General features: G+C 43.4%; 1 protein-coding gene across 4 annotated transcripts in view; it reads right to left on the bottom strand.

Moving 5' to 3' along the window:
- FAM107B (family with sequence similarity 107 member B) overlaps positions 1-23444 on the bottom strand; it is a 70664-nt gene that overhangs the window by 15572 nt on the left and 31648 nt on the right. Inside the window, exon 1 of one of the 4 annotated variants that reach the window (XM_038530056.1) lies at positions 14342-14494. The exons of 2 other annotated variants lie outside the window; for them this stretch is intronic. The gene's annotated coding sequence lies outside the window, so the exon portion shown is untranslated. Of the gene's footprint in view, positions 1-13775; positions 14263-14341; positions 14495-23444 lie in introns of those variants that run through there. One more of the 4 variants, XM_038530058.1, reaches the window with a different exon arrangement.

The following is a 23444-nucleotide window of genomic DNA, read 5'->3' as shown; positions in this document are numbered from 1 at the left end:
GTACTTGCCGGACAGACATCCAAGCGGTGACAGCAAGGCTGTGAAGGCAGTCAGTACTCAACCCCTGGGTGATTCTTTCCTTTGTCTCACTAATCTGACCTCCACGGTTTCTCACTTCAGCCATCCCCGCCTTGCCAGCCCCCATCCTCTGCCCCTCCATTCACCTGTTCTCACTAGCAGAGGCAACATAACTCACCCTATCTCTCCTGTCAGCACCAGGGTACAGGCATCATCTTGGTCCCTGGTGCCAAGACTCAGAGAACTTCCAGTGTGCAGAATGAAAAGGCTTCAGTTCTGAATCTAGAAAACAAGTTCCAGCTTGGAAACTTTTCTGATTCCTCTTTAGATTTAGTATCTGGGAAGTGCTCTTCTCCCAGAGGACCAGTGTAGGAAGGTGGTAGCGTGTCTCGTACTGGACTCAAGCAGACACCCTTGCAGGTGGAGGAAGGGGTGTGCAGGAGGAGTTCTGCTGCAGGCGAAGGTGCAAACACTTCCCTTCAAATTCTTTCCTCACTGACTGGCCCTTCTTCACAACCGGGACTGGGACATGAGAGACGGAAGGCTCTCAGCCTGAGTCCAGTGTAGCTCTAAGGCTTCCTTATAGCCCCTCATGAAGTAGACCAGGCCGGAGTCTGGGCAAAGGTCACTTAGGAAGAAGGGGGTGAACTGGCAGGGAGCAACCTCTATAAAAGCTCCATCCAGTACTCGTGGCAGTGGCTGCGAAGGATCTGGATTCTGGTCATCTCTCAGCGACTTCCCCCCTGGAGCCAAGACCAACACGTGGAATCTACATTCTTATTCAACTTTCTTCCCTCTGCCAACCATCTTCCTCATCGCTACCAAGACTGGAAAATGCCATCCTGATCCTAAGGGAACTCTTCCATTCAGAGATCCTATCTTCCAATTGAGCTCTACTTAAACTAAAATAAACATGCACTGCTCCCCCAAATTTTCATTTCCCTGCATTCCTCACCGGCATGCCTTTGCTAGCACCATTCCTTCCAGCAGAGATGCTGATCCTCTTCCTACCCTATCCCAGAATTGCCACAAAGCCAAATCTCACTCATCCCTTCAGATCCAGATAAATGTCACATCTTCCACACTTTTCCTAATTCCCCAGTTGCGATTAAAGTCTCTGACTTCTCGGGGATCCCTGGGTGGCGCAGCGGTTTGGCGCCTGCCTTTGGCCCAGGGCGCGATCCTGGAGACCCGGGATCGAATCCCACGTTGGGCTCCCGGTACATGGAGCCTGCTTCTCCCTCTGCCTGTGTCTCTGCCTCTCTCTCTCTTTCTCTCTCTGTGTGACTATCATGAATAAATAAAAAAAAAATAAAATAAACTAAAGTCTCTGACTTCTCAACAACAAAAGAATTTTCTGTTTCCTCTTCCTACTACTCACCAATCCCCAAACCTACTGTTCCAGCGATACAAATATATATCGTCAACTCTTCACTGCAAAGACCATATCTGTTCTATATTCACGTTCCTCAGACTCCCAGGACTGAGTCAATAAATGTTTAAATTAGGTAACAGAGTCCTGGGTTAACTCCCAGTAGAGGGAGCCCCTGAGCTGTCTGAAGTCCTAGCAACAAGGCCTTTGTACAGGGCTGAGAATGGAGTTGAGAAACCAGGTCTCCTCACGGAGAATCAGGCAATCCAGAAGCCTGACAGACAAAAAAGATGAGACAGAACTATCTGGAAGGAAAAGTACTTGGCATTTGGGTATTATTATTACTACATGAAACACTCTTCCAGAAATAAACATGAAGACATTTTTGTCATACTCCCCTGATCAGATAAAATTTTAAAAGTTACAAATCAGTTTAAGTTTCAAGTTGATAAGGGAAAACTAGTGCTGGCTCAGTGTAGGAGAAATAAAACTGGCTTGAAATCTTGAACAGAGCTTAACTTCCCTGACTCCCCGTTCGCCCATCTGTTAAACTGACTGTTGTAAGAACTGGCTGAAATGTAGATTTAAGTACTCTGTACAATCTCTGGCATGTCTGTGGGAGCTCAACAAATAGAAGCTATTATTAAATAAACTATGTGACCAACACCATGACAGAGTTTATTTAGAGGTCTGGGAAACCTGACATGCAAAACTTCACCTCTATAAGCCTTGTTTTCTTCAAAAACATAAGAGTTTGACTAAATGACCCACAGACCTCACTGATAAGAGTCAATGGTTCTAAGGCCCATTCAGGCTACAAATATCAAGAACCTTCTGAAAAGTATAAAAAGGTTGATCACACCTTCAAGGTGCTCCATGGAGTTCTGAATGGCTCAGAGTATAGGGAACAGCAAGAAACAGGCCTGACAGAGAAAAAAGGACCTTTTATACTGCTCTGAGACAAAGGGGGTTTGCTGAAATATTTTAAGAAGTTGAATAACAACACAGAATTGCATCTTAGATACTAAGTACATCTGAGGCAGATATTTGAAGCAAACCTAAAAACTCAGTCTTAGACCAGGAAGAGGCAGGGACACCTTCTAGTACCCAAAGGCATTAGACGAGAGCCTGGAGGACCTTTGAGGCCGCAGGCCCAAATGGCATACACTGAAAAACACCACCTGATGAGACTTCGGCCTTTAATTTCTGCAAATCAACAGAAGTCGTTACTAAACTCTGCTATTCCCAAGGTCAAGAAATCCCAACATTATAATGGATTTTGAATCCTTGCTTTTCATTGTTTTCCCTACCGGAGGTTGATTCTGGGCCCACTCCATGCCTACACCAGGCATCCTGTGTTGATTGCTTTCCAGAGGTAAATAACCATTCCCACAGAAAAATTATATAGATTAATAAAACAAGTATTTCTTGGATCATATTGCAGTTTCCTCTTCATACTATTTTGGACATTAGTAGTTCATCTGCATATAAGAAAGATAAAATTTAAAACCTAATCCTATGAGATTTAAACCTCAAATTTAGAGATTATACTAAGTTTTACGTTTACCTAAATATTTAATATCAAATTCTACCTAGAAGCACTAATAATTGAAGTCTTTTAAACAACACCTGAAACATGGCAATGAATGCAGGTGTCCTACAGGTTACAGCTATACTATAACCAGTCAAAGCAAAACAATTAAACTTCTGAATCGCTACAACTACTTCTGCCAAGTTAAAAGTAATTCCAAAGCATTTTTTGGGAGTGGCTGTTTCACAGGCTGGCTCTAACAAATTCTAGTGACCCTCTGACAAAACTCTGATAGAGCCAAGTCACTTCAGATTGCAGGCAGGCCAAGTCCAGGCCCAGGTCAGCTAAGGATGGAAAGCCTGCCCTCGGCACCCACTATTCCCAGAAGGGCAGCAGCTGTGAGAAGAACGTTGTGAAGCAGAGTGAGTTAAGGCAAGAATGGTTCCCCAACAGCCAAGGGTTTCACTGACAAACTCCTGACTAGCCTGGTCCTCAGGCGAACCTGCAAATTCATCAAGAACAGTGACAACTGGTACCCTAAGGCGTTAGGACAGCCCAGGGGGCCTTAGTGGCCACAAACCTAAACTAAGGCTTAGAAATGACAGCCAACCAGAGCCATCTGCACAAGCACAGAAGCATTACTTTTTCTGCTCTGCCCACTCCACTACTGTCGCCACTTCAAACTTGCAATAAATTGGCTGCAAGTATGCTGCTGTACAAATGCCAAACGGTGACGCCCTTGGGAAAATACCAAACTCATTTTCTCATCAGTTTTTTCATTCCCTAAAAATGTATTTTTATTTTTAAAAAAAGGCACATATTTTATATTTAGAACATGGGAAGGGAGGCAAGAAACATCGGGAAAACAGAACACAGGCCCTTATCAAAGCTAAGCAGGTCTGGCTGAGGTGAGACCAACCAGAAGGTGGCGACAGCTCCACGAATAACCAGGTGTTCATCATCAAAACCACAACCCAGAGAAGAGCAGGGACGCCTCACCCTGGCCCTCAGCACTGTGAGAAGTACAGGCTGAAAGCACAGAGATATGCCACGAAAGAAATCCGTTTGGGAATCCCTGTGCATCTGCCCTAGAAGGTGTACCTAAGTTTCTCCCCATATTTTAATCCTTGATGAGGCCCTATGAGGTGAGGGGTTATTACTCCCTATGGCCTACAAAGGGGGCTCAGACAGCTTCAAGAACATGGATTCCAGATCACATGAATAGGGTCTAAATTCCAGATTTCTCACTTACTGTGTGTCTTTGGACATGTCATCTCACTACTTTTTAAAAAAAAAAAAAAAGGCAGATTATCTCCTAGGGTTGTTAGGAAGAGTAAATGCAAAATGTATACCAAAGGTAGGGACTAGAAATCGCTAACCTTCAGTAGATGTCATCTTTTATTCGCACTGTCACTGGCAATAAATAATAATTAGTAATGATAACACTGTTATTTGCTGTACTGCATCACATGGCTACTAAAGAACAGGACTAGGATTTGACCTTGGGTCTGATTCCAAAAGGATGCTCTTTGGGCACTCCATTCTTCTGGACCGGGATAATGAATAGAGAGGGAAGAACGGAGTTTCACTTTAAAACAGGATGATTTTTCTCTCTTGAGAAGATTTTGGAAGCTTCCCTACCTAACATCATAGCTTTATAACACCAAACTGAAAACATCTTGCAGAAGCTATCACATTAAAGTGAGGACAGAAGGAAGTGAAAGACACATTTTCCTTAAAACACATAAAGGCTTTTATAAGTCATTCACAGCGTGGCTATTGACAGCTCCACATCAGAAGTGATCCAAATGTCCATTATCAGTAGTATCGATAAGTAAATTATGGTACACTGACAGTGGACTACTACACAGCAAGGGAATGAATGGACAATTGCAAGGCTGAATCTCACAAGCAGAATATTAAGCAAAGGAAGCCAGACACAAAAGAGTCCATACTGGATGATTCCATATATATAATGTTCAAAAACAGGCGAAACCAATCTTTGGTGTCAGATGTCAGGATAAAGGGTATCTTTGGAGTGGGCTAGGCTTAGAAAGGGATAAAGGGGGCTTCTGGGGTGCTGATAATGTTCTGCTTCCTGATATATGTTCTGGTTATACAGGCTTGTTCATTCCGAAAATTCACCAATTACTACAGCTTTTTGGCTTATGCCCTTCTCTGTATGTACAGTATACTGGGTTCAATGCAGTACATATTAAATTGCTATTAAAATTACTATCTAGGGGTCATTTGGTTGCTGCTATGTAATTAGAACTTTGTTATTTTATAGTTTGTTCAGTCTATGAGACGTAATACAGTATATAATGGAAAAAGAGACCAGGTTTCAAGACCACCTATTCTGGATTAGAATCCTGGTTTTGTTGCTCATCAGTTATGTGATTTTATATAAATTACTTACTACATTTACAGAGTGGTTATAAGCATGAAAGAAAACCTATGGAAAACATCCACCGTACACCATACCTACCCTGCGGCAGCCACTCAATAAGTTAGACAGTTTAATAGTTCCAACAAATTAATTCATTAATCTACCCCTCCATTAACTAATGTTTGGTCAAAGTGAAATGAATGACCATACACTACACGTATACTAGTTCAGACAAAGTTTAATGGATAAACCCAATCTTGGTCTCTGCTCTGCTCACCTTTCCAATTTGGACTTACGTGACAGAGAGGGACATGGGGGGCCAGGGGGGCAGATATGAAAATGCCAGACAGATGAGGCCAAAGCACAGAGCAGAGCCCACAGCCTGAGTCTGCCAAGGCCCTGAAAATCCTGATAATTTCCCAATCTCTATGCTTCAGTCTTCTTATCAGCAAAACTGGGTGGTCATTTATCTCCCCTTTCTCAGTAGTCTGTTGCAAATAACTTTTCTGAGCACAGAGCAATCATATGTTGTTTTGTTTTGTAGATCAAAACATAACCTACAAAAACAAAACATCTAGTTTGGCCTGATATGAAGGGTAAAACTCTTCAAACATCAAGACAACCTTACTAATAAAGTTCACAATTTTGCTTAATCTCCTGTGGCCTCAGATAAGACTTGAATTCTGCACATTCCCTCCTTCTATCTCCAGGGCAGATTCTAGAACTCCCTGGTGGCCTGCAGGACTACCCTACTTCTGTGAGGTGTAAATGATGGAGGGGGAGAAATGCTCCTCAGCTCTAGCCAACAGCAACACACATCTGAAAGGACAGGGACAACCAAGCAACTGGCATCACCACCAAGGGTACTGACATGCAGCACAGCTGCATACCACAGGGCATGTCAGAGCCTGCTGTGCTTCTGGTGCCGCATGTCCCAGCTACTTAGTCCTACCCAAAGCACGAGAGCACAGAATGGTTTCTCAACCAAACAAGTACAAGAAAACAGCTGGGCTTGAGTTCTAACCCAGAGATATTTTAACCTGAGAAGGGGGCCTCCTTATCAGCTGCTATCCACAGGGCTGACGTTCAGTCAGGGTTCAGTCTAGTGTTCTTTCAGGTTAAGAGGTCCTGTGCTCCAGCCCTCAGGTCTGTTCACAAGGACAGCGATCTGTGAGGCAGCCAAGGACTCACCAGTGGATCATTAACAGGTCCCAGAGAACAAATTCTGAGCAGCGATCACTTACTGCCTGCACAGCATGGTCCTATCGGCAAGGCATCCACACACAGGGCTTCTCCTCAGGGCTCTTAGGGCTCCTGGTTTCTTCTCTTGAGCCCCTCCCTGAAATTCAAGCTGTTGTCCGTCTCCTCCTTGATGTGAAAGCCAGTCCCTTGTACAATGCTCTCCTGGTTTTCCCTTACCTGTCTGCCCAAGCAGCCTCTTCCTTCCCACTCTCTCCCACTGTTCTCCAGGAATGAGTCCCTAAGCTCTCTAAACTCTTGCCTTTGGTCACCCCACGTGGCCTTGGCCTTTCTGCTACGTGAGCCATTTCTAGAGCATATGTAGACTGTTCCCTTCTCCCCAAGCTCCAGGTCACAAACTCCAAGTGCCAACTGGTACTTCACATCTGAAGCAACATGCTTGAAGTTGAGCTCAACCTTGCTGGCTCATTCACTGAGTGCCCGTTATGGACCAGATAAGGATAGAACACTGAACAGGACAGAGCAGGCCCCTTACATTCTAGTGGAAACCAACCCAGCCAAATTTACATTGAAATTACTGTTTTCCAACAGCAACAAAGAGGACACCACACACACCATTCTTCCAGTGTCAGAAATAACCCTGTTGCCTTCCCTCAACTTCCTTATTTCGCTATCAGCCAGGCATCTTTTAAATCAATGTTATCTCTGCAATGTCCTAGCCCTCAGCCTTGATGATTGAACATTCAGTGTTTCTTTCTCATAAGTAATTGAACATTCAGTGTTTCTTTCTCATACTAAATCCTTGAGACCATCACCCATTGCCGCTGCTTTAATCCTAGTCCACGCTTTTATCCCCTAGTCTCAGGATGGAGCGCCTGGCTCTTTAGAGCCTCTGCTCCCCCTGGTCACTCTTCCCTAATCCAGCTGCAGCCTAGCCAAATCCAATACACTGTTTAATCAGATCAAGAACCACCAAGCCAAGCATCACTGAGACACCAGGATAAAATTTTACTTTCTGCCTAGTTCTTAAGGTCCCTCAAACACCTTCGCAAACCTCTGGCTCCTACACTCCAGCTTTAACCCTCTACTCTGGCAAACAAATCCACACAAACCCATACATGTTCCCATCTCCACCTCTGTTCCCGATTTCCTCCCAGGTGGAATTCCCTCATCAAAGCCAATGAAAAGCCCAGGCACTTTGCAGAGACTCAGTTCTAAGCTCACCTCACCACAAATCTTCCCATACCAATTGCTCAAGAGCCATCTTCCTCTTGTCTGGACTGATGGCGACAATTCTGCTTGTCAGCCCCCTGTACCCATGAATCTGACACTTATCATGAGATAATTTTTCCTATATATCCATGTTGTCTCCATTCAAGAACAGATGTTCACCCCTTTGGCAGGGAAGAGACTGACTGATTTATGTCATCCCCAGAGCTCTAGCACAATACCTCAAACAGAAGGCATGAGGAGGAGAAGCAGCACACAGTGACTACATGATGCAAAAGAACCAGGAGAAGGCAGGGGCCACTGGCCCCTTGTGCCTTTGCTGCAGACCATGGGGTCAGTGACAGATCTGGGTTCACTCTCTACCGTGTGCCCAGCACCATGCTTATGTCCACTCTACAAACATATACTGAATGACGGGAGCCAACACTGAAGGATTTGAGTGTCCAAATGAAGTAGCTCCTTTCATGATGCTTTTCCTGACTCCTCATGAGGGATCCTTCCCCTCTAGCCCAACAGGACATTGTTCATGTTCTTCTTAGGCTACTGAAGTCTACTCCTATTAAAACTATACTTGGGGGCACCTGGGTCAATCAGTTGGTTGAGTGTTTCCATCTTGGTTTTGGCTCAGGTCAGGATTTCAGTGTCATGAGACTGAGCCCCATGTCAGGCTGAGCTCAGTGGAGAGTCTGCTTGAGATTCTGTCTCTCTCTCTCTCCCTGTGCCCCTCCCCCTGACTCACAAGCATATACACTTGCACTCTCCCTCTCGTTCTCAAATAAATCTTAAGGGAAAAAAAAACAACCCTATATTTGAAGTTTTCTTATCCATCACATCAAACACACAAAGGGAAAGAAAGCCTGACTCTTATTTCTCAACTCTGGAAACATCTCAGTGTGCTTTCCACATTCTCCATCCTCATTTGATTTTGAAGGAGCCCAGAACGAGTTATTGGCAAGTCTCTTCTCTTAATACAGATCAGTATGGGGAACCAAATGTCCATTTTTCTAACTCAGAAGATTACATTCGCTCTTGAACAAGATGACCCAACAAAACACTCACCAGAAGTCCATACATTAAATGCTGAGTCTTTTGCCTCAAAAAGATAACTTAAATTGCTGTCTGGTGAGAAATACATTATTAGTCCGTTGGCTTACATAAAAATTCCCATAAAGTAATTAGTACTTCATTAATATGCTGCCTGCTAATCTGAACAAACCTCAAAGCAATTAACAGATCTCTTTAATAATTGATTACCTTAAAGTCATTGGCCTTAAAATTGCCTTAGATAGGAAAATTATACTTATCAAATAACATTTGATACATGACCATTTAGTGACTCTGAGCCTGTCTCTCTCCTACAGAAAGCAGCTTAATGAGATGTGAAGTTCAAGCACTCTTGCTTTTTCCCAGAGAAGACTGTTCTGTGATCTAACAGTGTCACCCAGTGGTAGTAGGCACAGTTTGTGTTCAGAGCAGCTGTTGTTTTTAAAAAGAAGGACTTGTCACATGTGTTTACTAAAAGGGAAAAAAGAAAACCACTTTTCTGAATTGAACAAAGGAAACTAGTATGTGTAAATTCTGGAAAACAGGGGCTGGTACAAGAAGAGAGCTACCCTATAGCCAAGGTTACTTTGAAGCCCTTTGGAACCACACAAGAGTGTACAGATCTGAAGAGAGGCACAAGTGAAGCTCCTGTGACTCAGGGGTAGTGCAGGTTTGACTTTAAATCAGTTCAGTGTTCCAAGGCTGAGCAACAGGACCGCAGTCACCCCTGCCATCTGCTTTATTGTCTATCATTTGGCCACTTCAGTTCTCAAAAGCTTAGATCTTTCAGAACAAGGAAAGAAGAACCAGCCAATTCTGTTCCAAGGCTGGCTGATTTTAAAAACTTATGAGGTGAAGTTTAATTGAAAATAATAAATTATTTAACATCCTTATCTGTAAAAAGAGAAGGCTGGACCAGATGACCCTTGAGATCCCTCACTAGTTCTAACATTCTGATAATACAGAAGAGTCCAGCTTATCTGGGGCTCTCAACCACAGAGGCTTATAGCCAAGGGCTACAGAGCTTGGCCCCATCATTCAAGCCAGATGGACTAGAGGAAGGTGCTCCCCTGATACTCCACACACATTCCACCTTGGCCTCCACTCCAACTCACCCCTGTTCCCAAGAACCATGGACTTCTCCATGTGAAATCTACAGTGAGGAGGTTTTCTGGTAGTGATACTAAATTTCCCCATAGGCAGCCACCTTTACTCCAAGTCCTCTGAAATCTCATCTGCTTGGCCTAGAGCTAGAGACATGCACATAGGAATGGAGCTTGAACCAGACTTCAATAAACCAAAACTCCAAATCCAGGGGGGGGATTTGATATCCTGATATCCTCCTTGATATCATAGTGAAGAAACACACATACACCATAGAGGGTAAATTAAAATCTATTTATTCCTCTTTGCATAAAGTCTCCTACATCAAGTATATAATTGTACCATAATTGAATATATTCAAGTCTGAATGCTAAAAATTACCCTAGGATCATGCCACAATTCATCCATTACTTCCCACCTAGTTTCTAATTTACACATCTTTGTCTTCTTTATAAGTTCATAGATATTCTTCTTGCTAATTCTTGCCAAATCCCAAATACCTAGTAGTTTTATGAAGTTAATTATGCTTTTCTCCTAATTCTCTTACATTCAGAAAATCACTATCTACTCTCATGGACCACTTATCAGAAGATAAATTTTTGCTGCATCCTTTCTGAAGAAATTTGTTAGCAGTCTGTGGCAAAAGGCTTTAATATGTACACACCCTGGAACTGGGTAATTTCACTTCTAAGAATTTACTCCAAGATGATAATCAGAGATTCAGACAAAAATATATTGTATAAGAACATTTATCAGGGATCGCTGGGTGACTCAGCGGTTTAGCGCCTGCCTTCAGCCCAGGGCATGATCCTGGAGTCCCTGGATAGAGTCCGACATCGGGATCCCTGCATGGAGCCTGCTTCTCCCTCTGCCTGTGTCTCTGCCTCTCTTTCTCTGTGTCTCTCATAAATAAATAAAATCTTTAGAATAAACAAATAAATAAAAGTAAGACGTATCTATAATCTATGATAGTGAAAAAATGGAAGCCACTTAAATATTTCATACTGGGTTACGATGTGGCTTAAACAGATTTTTAAACAGTAAAAGGGGAAATATTCACCATGTATCACACAGAAAAATATCAGGTTTTAAGATGGTATACCCCCTAGTTTCTAGTATGTGTGTCTGCATGTACAAAAGCTATTCAAAACACAGTACAAGGCCCAGCTGCCATCAGCACCAACAAGGAACTTGCTAAATGCAAACGCCCAGCCTCAGAGCTACTGAATCAGAACTGCTGTGGGCAGGCCCAGCAGTCCATGTTTCATGCTTACTGTGTGCCACACAATCTTTGAGGTAAGATACTGAAATTCACCCTATCAGACTGAGGCCCAGAGAAGCTGGGTAATTCAACTGAGGCCAAAAAGCTAATAAGTGGGCAGCATCACACAGCTAGCCCCAGAGTCCATACTCTTACCCACTTTGCTCTAGAGGCTCTCCAGATGAACTCATATTTCAAAGTGTGCTCCATGCTCGTTCCCTTAAATGAACAGCATGATGCATTCCACTTACTGGTTTGCCTATTTCACTGTGTTTTAGTGCTTCTGTTACAAAGCTACTGCCTGGAGTGGAGGTGTTTTGGTACGATCACTGGCACCACTGTAGACACACCTCTTGGTGAGCATCTGCTTGATATCTTTGAAGGCTATCGAAAGATCTTTAGATTGAAGTGCATGTTAAACTATCAGTCCACACTGGCAAACGCCTCAATGCCCGCCAGCAAAAGACATGGACCACGATACCAACTAAACACAGAAGGCCTGTCTACTGGCAGCTGAAATGAAGCTGTTGTGTGGCAGTCCCAGACACACACTTTACAAACTGCCTGCCTTACCAGTTTTGAAATGATGCAACTTTATATCAGTTTCTTTTACTCTTCTGGTTTCTGCATTATTTCAAAATTTGCATGTAGTACATTTTTACATTACACTATTTTATATTCACAAAATTTGAGTTTAAAAAATGACTATGCCAGATTTTATTCCCAAACTGCAAATTCCTAAGGAAAGAGGCCTCCCTCAGCACCTTTATTGCATGTTATTTTCTAGGAAGAAACACCTCAGTCATTCATGTCAGGAAACTACAAAGGGGGTGCACTGGAAGATGGGCTGATTTAGGCCTCATCACTCCTGAAAGGAAGGAAACTACACAGACTACAAAAAACATCCAGCTGGACTAGCTTTCAAAGCCCTCAAATATTCCTGCCTTCAAGAGCTGAATAATAATTCCATAAAATTTATGACTTGGCCCAACCAACCAACGAAATATTTTAAAAGAGAAGGCTATCTTTAAAAGGACTCTAGTGACAGAAACTTTAAAGGAGCACAGGGGCCATTTGTTCAACTTCCTGTTATTACAGATGAGGAAACTGAGGCCCAGGAAACTGAAAGGGCTTGGCTAAGTTCACAGAGAAAGGGACAATGCCTGGACTAGAACCAATATCTAACTGGTCCCCACTGCAGTGTTCCACACTGGCTCCTTCTCTCACTTCTGGCAACCATACTGAATTTTCTCAGTTGATGCTCTACATTTTCTACTCATTTGGCACAATCTCTAGCACCACCATTAACATTACCTCTTGATCAATAACTGAATAGCATCTTTGAAGTCGCTTATATGTTTGAATTTTAAGGATACTTTAATAACAGCACCAACACTCTATCTCCTTCTATACCCTGCCAGAATTTTCTGGAAGAGTACAAATTCATTATGAGGATTTAAAAAAAAAAAAAAAAAGCCTCAAGGCAGGAGAAAACTATTGATTTGACCTTTAAAAAGAAAAAATTTTATTTATTTATTTAAGTAATCTCTACACCCAACTTGTGGCTCAAACTCACAACTCTATAATCATACATACACTCTTCTAAGCCAGCCAGGCACTTCTGCCCTTTTTTAAAAACCTGAGATATTAGCACTGAACAACGTTAAAAAAACAAAAAGCAAACACACAAAAAAATACCAAAAACCAGTGACTGCTCAGACACAGTAACTTCAGACATCCCCTTTAGACTCCCCACTTATGATCTTAACCCTCTGTTAAATCCTACCCTTCCTCAAGCATCAGGATTCAGGATAAAATTAAACTACTGGAGAAGTGAAAATCAGCCCTCCTGACAACTGGAGAAGACCAACATTACAAGCAGTCCCCAATGCTGCCACCAGAACATAAAGAATGCTCAGAATGAGACCCAGATGAGCCCACAATGCCGCCACCAGAAAAATGACAAGACATCCCTCTTATCTCACTAGCAGGTGTGATTGCTAACTTTTTACTAAGTGACAGCTCTAACCCTACATTCATCTCCTGCTTCCCAGATAAATATTGTTAGTATACCCCATCGCTGAACCGTGCCTGCTTCCTGACCACAGCCAACCCAGATCTGGCCCCATTCCCCCAACCCTGCCTTCAAAAGCCCCTGCTCAAGCACAATCCCAACTCTGCTTTCCAAGAGAATTTCAACGGTCTTCTGGGGTGCATTCACCTACAGCAGCAAGCTGAATGAACCACACTTGGGTCTGACCACACCTGCTCCTGGCTGTTGCTGGTGGATGGGATTCAACACACTTTTGTCTTAATAAGGTACCATTACCATGTGGCAGAGTAGAAAGAACCTCAAAAATAAAAAGCCCACAAACTGACATCACTTTTCTGGGTCGATTCCTTACTGATAAAATGACAGCCCGTAAACCTTTCACTTTCATCTCAAATCTGCTAAATTTCTGCCATATTGTGTGTCAAACAGATTTGTTTCTATGGAAGAGCGTGAGCTGGCTTCCACTCGCTCAACTTACCCTTCCACTGATAACAGTTTGTCTAGAAAATTTCATTTTTCACACTCAAAAAAAAAAAAAAAAAGTGTGTGAGGGAGGAGGGGAGAACTTCATACCAAAAACAGTGGTTACAATTACGTGTTATTTTCCGAATGGTTAAAATGTCTCGTAATTATAAGAGTATCAGTTGACTTTTATTTGATTTCTGCTTTCACGATGAACATGGGGCTCTGTCTCCGTCTGGTTCTTCAGAAGACTGTGTGCCTCTAACTAAGCCCCGGAGAGCAGCCATTTACACAGCCCAGGTACTTTTAATTAAGGTTTGTTCTCCCCCTCACTCCTCTCCGGTTCCCTCCTGGGCTTTCTGTGAGCAGCAGCATCCGCCGGTCTTGTTTTGGAAGAGGCCGAAACCGAGACAGGAAGGGGCCGCCCCTGGGGGCCGCCATGTCCCCGGCTAGGGTGAGTCGGCTCAGGCCCCGAGGGTGCGGGTGCGGGTGCGTGTGCGGGGAGACGCGGTCCCCGGGGCCCAGCTCCCAGCGAGCTGAGCCCTGAGCCCTGAGCCGGTGTGATATCCAGGCCTCAGAGGCGTTCCCCGCACTCCTCCTTCCGACTCCAGGTGCTCCGTGAGAGGACGCCGAGGCACGCGGGCCGCTCAAACCACAGGCCCTCGGGGTTAACTCACACAGGAAGCCGGCGCGGACCGTCCAGGGCGGCCTCGGGGCTCGGGGGTGTTACCAGGGACCGCGGCTGTCGCGGCTGTCGCGGCTCGGCCCCGCCTTGGCCGCCCCATACCGCAGCTCCTCCCAGGAGTCGCCCCTGCCGTCTGGGGGAAGTCACTCCCAGGAGCCCCCGGGGCTGCCTCTTGCATCTGATTGGTCAGAACTACGTCATGTGCTCGGCGGACACACAAAGGAAGCTGGGAAAGTCAGCAGCCCGCAGCCCAGAGCAGGGGCCGTCGGGCAGAGGCCGTCCGTCTCTCCCGCCTCCCCGATTCGTCCGGTAGAGCCCTAGTCCCCAGTGTAATGGCACCTGGGGCTGACTGGAGGAGGTCACCGCGGCGGGCACCCTGTGAGGCCAGTGGGCGAGAAGGCAGCCGCCTGCAAGCTGGGAAGGGCGTCGTCCTCCTCGTGGACCGCCAGCCTCTGGAACTGTGCGAGGGACACGGCTGGGCTGTCCCGTAAGGCGCCCAGCCTAGGGTACTTTGCCATGGTGGCCGGAGCGGACCGCCACGTACCCGCGAGGCACCTGCCTTCAAGGGCACTCTAGCCTCCCGACAAGAGGCTTGCTGGGCCCTCTGGGAGAGGTCCTTTAGCCACTCCGGACCCGGGCTCCAAAGCTGAACGGGAAACCCCAGCAACAATAATGTCTTGGAAGCGTATAGTCCTTGCAGCACGGGTAGTAAAGCTGCATGCAACAAGCAACAAAGACAGGAGGCCTTTAATGGAAACCCGTTTATCCTTAGCTTTTCTTTTCCATCTACACAAAACCTCCCTTTCTACACACGGGGGGGCGGGGGGGGAGGTTGGAGGGGAGAGTTTGGCAAGAGTTCAAGTGTAAACACATGTGTTGGGGGTCTAGAAAATTTCACGGGAGCCTGAAACAAGGGAGTCATCGACCCCGACTGGTTACTTTCTCGGCTTGAACTCTGCACATTTATCCAGCTCCCTCCGGACCCCTGTCATTCTAAGACCGCGGACCTTGCTATTTCTCAGAGCTGTCATTTCTCAGAGCTGTCGTGCAGAGTCACAGGAAAACAAAACACGGTGTCCCCAGCTCCAGGATGCATCTAATTTCCCACAAGCCATTACTTCAGCCACCCATCTCACAGGCACACCCAGTCTCCGGCGGAGCTACACTGAAGCCTTGACTATCTCTCTGTATGATAACAGGCAGAGAGAAACTTTCAAAACGAGCTTGGGGGGAAAAAGAACAGCAACCAACCTGGCAAACTAGGAACACAGGAAAATGAAAGCCTAAGAACAAGCAGCCTGCATTCAAATGAGATCTCAGGTGCCATAATGTCTTAAAAAAAAAAAAAGTGTAATGGCCCTTATTCTTACTGGAATAGGAAGGAAGCTCGCTGATTTGGAAAATATTCAAGGTTTCAAAAATGCAAACATATTTCTGGAGTGGAGGCCTTAGAGAAATAATCACTTACTTTTAGCAGTGAGGAATAGATACGTGAGTCATAATCCAGATCCTATAGTAGTTGAGAGATTTCATTCATTCCCATTCAAACAGGATGCTTTTAAGACCGATTTATAACCATTGCAATAGTCTCCTATTTACTTTATAGCTTCCACTCTAAGTAAATTCCTTCTTAAAGTGAATCACTCCTTCTTCCTCCTATGCAAGCATGCAAGACTCAAACCATCTACCACTGTGTCTATAGCCCTCATGGCCTCAGTCATCAGGATGAGGACTTATGCCCCAAGTCTCAACATATCCTCCATCAGGCTACTTATTCTGGCATTTCAATCAGATCTGTTACTACCTAATAGTACTAGTCAAATGACGTTTTCTCCAATGTTGCCATACCATCAGGCCACTTAAATTCTATAGCTGCAATAGTGATAAAGAACAGGATAGGCTGGTAACAGTAAACACACTGCCCAATGCTTGTTCCATATAAAATGGAGAATTCTGCTTCTCTCACCCTGCAGTTAAAACTTCTCACCCGAAGTTTTAATGTTTTCACTTCTCTTGTTGCTAGAGGATTCATTACTCAAGAACTCGACATCCAGAAACTTCTCATCAGTTTTGACTTCTCTCATATCTCCTGTCAAAAAGTTCAGAACTTTAACAGTATCTGTTTTAAAACCCACACAAGTAGTAGCTACTGTAATTTAATTAAATGAAAAGGGGAAGGGCAAATGACTTGTCAACACATTCACAATGAAAAGTTGTCTTTTACTTACAGCTGGTTATAAAGGAAATCATTAATTGCTTCCAGAAGAACAATTATAAAATCATTCTCTAACAAGAAACTACACCATGATGGCTATTTCTCTTATTCCTTTAAAAAAAAAAATCTGAAAAGCTTAATAGGAACAGTTTTACCTATTTACATAAAGTATTCAAAATTAAAAGGCAATTATGAAAAAATGAGACAATTCTTTAAAAAAATTTTCAAGGCAATTCAGGGCTCGAAAAAATCTAGAAATAAGTATTCTTTAGTTTGTAATCTTACAAATGTCAAATTGAACAAGATTCCAAGTATTTGGGAGTGAAGTTTATCTCTGATTTAAAAATTCAGTTTATAGTACAAAATCTACAAACACAATGGTACACACGACATGGTAATTAAGTAGGACATTAACAACTTTATTTCCCTAATTTCATCCGTGACTCTTTGGAATTAAAGTCCTAAGCCTTCTTTCCTCTTTATAAAATATATTAGTTCTAGAAAAGATTTGTTGCCATTCCTAAATATCCTTATACCCATAGCAATACACACAAAAAAATGTTAAAGACGGTTATAAGTACTTTCCTTCTATGCACCATAAGACTTGCTCTAAAATTGGTAAGCTTTCTAAAATACCTCAAATCAATGGCTTTCAAACTTGTGTCTGAAATCCTCTTTGCACTCAGTGACCGAATACACACCCGCACTAAAATTAGCTGAGGCAGAAGTTTCCAGAAGCAATATGCCACCTTTACTACATGCTATACACTCTAATATTTGCATTGTCTTTTTTTTTTTTTTTTTTTGTAATGCTGGTCGTGACCCACTAAATTGATTTCATGACCCATTAATGGATGTAGCTTAAGAAATCATGCCCTGAATCATTTACTCATTAAACTTGCCACAATAACTTAGCAGCACTCTGAAGCAACAAGAGAAGGCACCTGAAAACTTCCAACAGCAATGTAAATTGGATGAGCTGCCGTATGCCAACTGTCATCATCTCTCCCAAATAGAAAACACTTAAAATCCGTTACCTTTTAAAAGTTTTATTTGGGTTAGTATGGGTAATACTAAAGTCATCACCTCTCTCCCACCTAATCTTTAAACTACCCTAACTACAATCATTAAAGAATAACCTCAAATCCTTCCAGCTGTGTGTGAATGAGTAAAGGAATACAAATTAAAGATACCTAGAGAATTCTGTTGATAGGTAAGTTTTTCTCTCTGCTTATGGTAGAAGGTAGGGAATAGAGAAGACTGAGGAAGTATTGTATTTTCTCCTCTTAAAATATTTTTTATAGACTTTATTTTTTTAAAGATTTTATTTGAGAGAGAGTGTGTGCACACATGCGAGAGCATGAATGGACAGAGGAAGAAGCAGACTTCCCACTGAGCACAGTGCCTGACAACTTTTGCCAAACCCAGGACACTGAGATCATGAGCTAAGCTGAAGGCACACACAATTGACTGAGCCACCTAGGCACCCCTCCCCTTCTTAAAATATTGTTAAAAAGCAGTTTTCATAATTTCTCTACCCACAAATAAAATTATAGATACAGTACATCAATATTTAAAACTTGAGTGGCATTTGCCTATTTTTAAAAAAATGACAGTGCAACTCAGCTCATGTTTCTTAACACCAAAATAATAATTCTGTTTGCATAATCTTGTAAGAAGCAGAACAAAATTCCATAAGGGAAGCTAAAGTTAACAGTAAGAGGAAGGGCTCTCATCCCAGGTATCTGGAACCAAGGATAGGCCCTTTAGCCCCACCACCCAGGAAACTGTGTAGAATATGTAAGGGAGAAAATAAAATTGACCCATTTTTCTTCCTGGTCAACAGAGGTAAGGCTACAGTAAGGGCAGAATGGAACAGTAGAGGAGCTTAAGCTTTAGTACCTGAGAAACTTAAACACAGCTCTAAGCACACATTAGCTGTATGACCTTAGTTCAATCATAAAAACACTTAAAAGATAGCACTCAATAAATATTAGCTGTGGGCAAGGACCCACCAACTCACTGAATTTTCACAACACCCTGAGGTAGGTTGAGGGACACAAAGGGACTAGGAAACTCATCCAACTGCAGACAGTTAGTCATAAGAAGGCCAGAGTTCAAACACAGCCCAACTCATCCCAAAACCTTTGTGATGGTTGTCTTCTGAGCCCTGGTTTCCTTATCATTCCCTCTCAGGGCTGCTATATGGATTAACACCTTTATCTGGCCTGTCAGATAAAGACTCATCACCAGCAGGATCCAGTGACAGCTGCCACCAGCACAGGGCACAGACTGTCTCAGGTAAGCTGACTTCACCTGTTCAGTCACAAACTTTGATCTCTTCTTCTACTCTCTCACTGCCCCACCCCTCAAACACACCTCCCCCACAAATACCTTTCACTGACCTCAGGAAATATGTACCAGAGGTAGAGCAGTATAACCCCTGTGAGTATATTTACCAAAGGAAGGAAGGGAGGTATGTAATGTTTGTAAGACAGGGCAAAGTAGTCAGGCCTAACTCAAAGCCAAGACAATGAGAGCAGAGAGCTACAGAGGACTCAGCGCAGTGGCAGGAGTGTGCCAGAACGATCATCAGGGTAATGCTCATTTACCGAGCAAGGAAGATCTCTACCACCAACAGCACGAAGGCAGGAGGGAGCCTCAGTGGGCAGTGCCAGAGTGGGATGGACTGGGCCAGTTGTGCAGTTGTGGCGGGGGGGGGGGGGGGGGGGGGGGGGGGGGGGGGCGCTGGCAGAAATCCGAGGGCAGGGCCTCAAATATGCCAGGAATTCTGCTGAGGGCAATAAACCACCTTACAATGCAAAGCAGGATTGCATTAACATCAGTTTTGGAAACAGGAAGTACTAGTATCAAGTAGCTAATAAGTGTTGACAGAAGTTTTCAAAATAGAGTTACATTCTCCCTTTCTTTCCTGTCCATATGCATTGGCAAATGCCATCCGCTCCATTTCCTCACAAGAAAAGTGGGTAAACAGAGGCAGACTCACAGGCTCAATGGGCCTGTGGACCTCAATGGACCACTCAATGGACCTAACCAAAACACATCAATCAAGTTTCCAAGTTGCTGAAAGATATGCCAGTAATACACCATCACCCACTTACTGATTCAGGCCATTTTTTAACACAAAGATCGAGTAACTGTGTATGTACGCTCCTATGGTGTAACAAGGGAGCAACCAATGTCAGAACTCAATCATTAGTTGTTGTAGCAACAGCAGACAACAATGCCTGCTCAGATTGGTAGTTAGAAATTTACCTGTTTCACATTATACATCTATCACTACTTACTATAAAAACCACCTTCTGAGTATTAGGTTATCACTAGCTTGCCATACCAAGAGGGAATATAACCAAGGAGCCTGACTTGGAGGAAAAAAAAAAAAAAAAAGCACTGAAAGGTATAAATGACATAAATTGAATTTATGAATGTTCAGAAAATAAGACATTTTTACTATAAAGCCATTTAATAACCTCAAGAGATACCTTGTTTTCAAACTTTGGAAAAAAATTAACGATGAAACTAACTGCCAGATTACTATTATCTAACAAAAGCAGTTTACAAATACATCTATTATGTTAATTAAATGAAGTACTGATGACACTGTGAGCTTAGAACCATTAATGTCACTCCTACTGAAATTATCATTTAATGCCTGATTATAAAATAAACACAAAGTATCCTAGACTTTATTTGTCTTTAGTTTTATTTTGCCTTTTGTGCTTTTTTTAAAAATAAATTCTGTTTCCACTTCATTAGTAAGAAACAAATTTTGTTTTCTCTTAAAATGGTTCACTGCAGAGATAAGAAAGATTTGACTCCAGGACTTGGAAAAATTGGACATTATTATCCTCATTACATCTGTTACTGACCCTTTCCTTTATAATTACCTAAACACTCTTTGTCAGAGGGCACAAGCTCAAGCAAGTGCCTGGTCCCATTCCCAAGTCTGTCACCCCAAAGGCTTGTGCATTCAGAAAATGATCATGTCCCTTTGGGTCAGTTTCCTCACCTGTGAGCCCCAACCCAGATCAGAGGTTCTCAGTAGTCAGGACAGTGTGATCTAAACCTGAGACTTACACACACACACACACACACACACTCAGTGCTGGGCAACAAAGTCAGGCTCCATGAGACAGGTCTTTCAAAGCCACACACACTCCCCCATCCCCCGAAAAATGAGAAATGTGAGAAATCTGCTCTTTACCTATATCTGCAGCTATAATACAATTAATAGGGTGACCCCTAAAATACCTATGACCCATAAGGAATGCATATTAAAGCTTGAGTATGAAATGCAGCCCCTCATTGCCACCTTGGGGCTTTCAACAGTCAGAGGTGATCTGGCAGCAAGAGAAAGCAAACTGCAGTAACACAGCATTACATTCTCCTTTTTCAATACTCAATGTAAACAAACAGTAACCACAAAACACGACTTGATTAATAACAATTATTTGAAAATGGCCTTCCTAAGAGTCCTTCCCTGTCATCAGAACTGACAGATTTGAAAGTCAGTAATTTGATATCAGAGATCTACAATCAAGGAGTCCACAATTACTCCTCTCCAAGCACAGATCTACAAGTGCTGATCACAGAGTTTCTGCATTGTTCTGGCTCAGCCAGGATGCTGTGACTGAAGAAGGAAACACACCAGTCAGCGCTCTGCAGGCCAGACAGCAGCCTGAGCACAAAATTCTCACCCATCGCAGTCCTGATTCAGAGTTCTGCTCTTGACACAATGGAGCTGTACAGGACCTCTGACTTGATTAGCAACCCACCATGTGTTCTTCTCGATGGGAATCTACAGACTGTGTCTGGGCCGCAGCCACCAGCCTGGCTTCACTGGCAACAATGCAGTTTCAGGGGAAAATCTGCGAAGGCCACTCTGGCACTGCCACTTCTCAGACATACTCAGATACCAACAGTTCCATAGCTAAAAAAGCAGTGCCAACATTTTCATTATTAAAAAGAAAAACGTCAAAGCGGGACACCTGCTCTAAGAATGGACCTTCTTCCCAGGCAATTATCTTAAAAGGTAAATTAGGTCAAGTCCCTGGCACAGTAGCTTCTCTGAACCCCTGGCAGTGGCCCTCACATTCCCTACCACATTGGACATGGGCCTACGCCAAGCTCTTCCCTCACCTTGCTCCATGCACTCCAGCCACACTACCCATCCTTCATTTCTTACCCAGCTGAGTCTTCGCATAGGCCATTACCCCAACCCTAGAGAATGCCCTCTCAACCCTTCCCCAAACTCTCCTTATATGCTGGCTCATCCTTGCCCTTTTTATCTGTACCTAAACATCATCTTTCCAGAGCGCCCCACCTAACAGGTCGCTCTACCGTCAGTCTTTGCCCTAACCAATGGGGGAGCTTGCGTCTCCCTCTCACAATCTGGAACTCTTTATATATTGCTAGATATGTTATTTGATCATCTCCCCTCTAGATACAGAGCTACCTAAGGGCCACAGCCATTTCTCTTGTAACCACTGTATCTCCAGGGCTAAAAAATATACTAAATGCTCAATTATAATTTGTTAAGATGATTCAATATCTCAATAAATTTTGCATGGAGAAAAGATGCAGCCCATAAACATTTTTATTTGTTCTAAATTGGTCAGGGTGGAAAAAAAAGTTATTCACTGGTATTGAGATAAATTAATTTCTACTCTATTTCTCCCACCTGTGGTTGGGTCTGTGCTCTACTGCAATTTCCTGATTAAAATGAGATTTTGAAAAAAAAAATTTGAAATTTGTAATAGGAACTATATTATCAGTGATGGTTGGGTCTCAGGTAATCTATAGAAATACTCCTACTAGCTTCCACTTATTCAGTGCTTACTATGTTCCAGGCACCATTCAAACACTGGGTAGTTCATCTTACGTAACCTCCAAGACAGTTCCATGAGAGAGGTATTCTCATGCCTACTGACAGAGTAGGAGCAGATGCACAGAGACTTAGCAACTAGCTCAAGGTCATGCTGCAGGAAGAGGTGGGTTGGTTGGGTGGGGCGCTGTGAGACCTGGCCTCCTCACTACTGCCCCATCTTTTTTTTTTTTTTAAAGATTTTATTTATTTATTTTCGAGAGAGAGAGAGAGAGAGAGAGAGAGAGGCAGAGTCACAGGCAGAGTGAGAAGCAGGCTCCATGCAGGCAACCTGATGTGGGACTCGATCCTGGGACTCCACAATCACGCCCTGGGCAGAAGGCAGGCGCTAAACCATTGAGCCACCCAGGGATCCCTGCCCCATCTTCTATCCCTCCTAGAGCAGTCCACTCCTGGGGGAAAGAGAGACAAGGTAGAACTTTCTCTTTTCATTTTGGAACCAGGCCATTTTTTGTTGTTGTTTTCTGGGGTAAAAAAAAAAAAAACAAAAACTCATCTTGTGACCCACTTGGCCTCAGTCCAGCTGATTCTATCCTAATTCCTCCAGCTAGCCTCCCCTATTCCCAGTGTCTCCTACTTCCCTGACCTGCTCCTTCATGCATCTCTATGCTTTGGAATTCATCACACAGTCCATAACTACTTTCTGCCCCAGCCTGTGCAAGTGTGTGAGTGCTAAGTGTGCCCACGCAATCACATGTGCATATGCAAATCCCTTTCCAAACTCCAACTTGTTCTCTCTAGCTTTTAGAAGTCGGAAGGTAAATAAGTCACCTAAACTATTCATTCTGAGGTATAAGACGAGGTAACAAAAAACTCCTTGACCTTCCTAGAGATGCTAAAATACATAACATAAAAGGTTACGTGTTCACCAAGTACAGTTTGAATTATTACAGAGCCTGAAAATGACCAAAATTAGGTGGCAACTTCAAGAAGTGTCCAGGATGATAATTAAATCAAGTGGCCAACTGGCAACCA

The sequence above is a fragment of the Canis lupus genome, chromosome 2 (genome assembly GCF_011100685.1).
Source record: "Canis lupus familiaris isolate Mischka breed German Shepherd chromosome 2, alternate assembly UU_Cfam_GSD_1.0, whole genome shotgun sequence".
NCBI classification, from domain to species: domain Eukaryota; kingdom Metazoa; phylum Chordata; class Mammalia; order Carnivora; family Canidae; genus Canis; species Canis lupus.
Note: the sequence above shows the minus strand (reverse complement) of the source record. Positions and strands in the feature narration are given on the sequence as shown.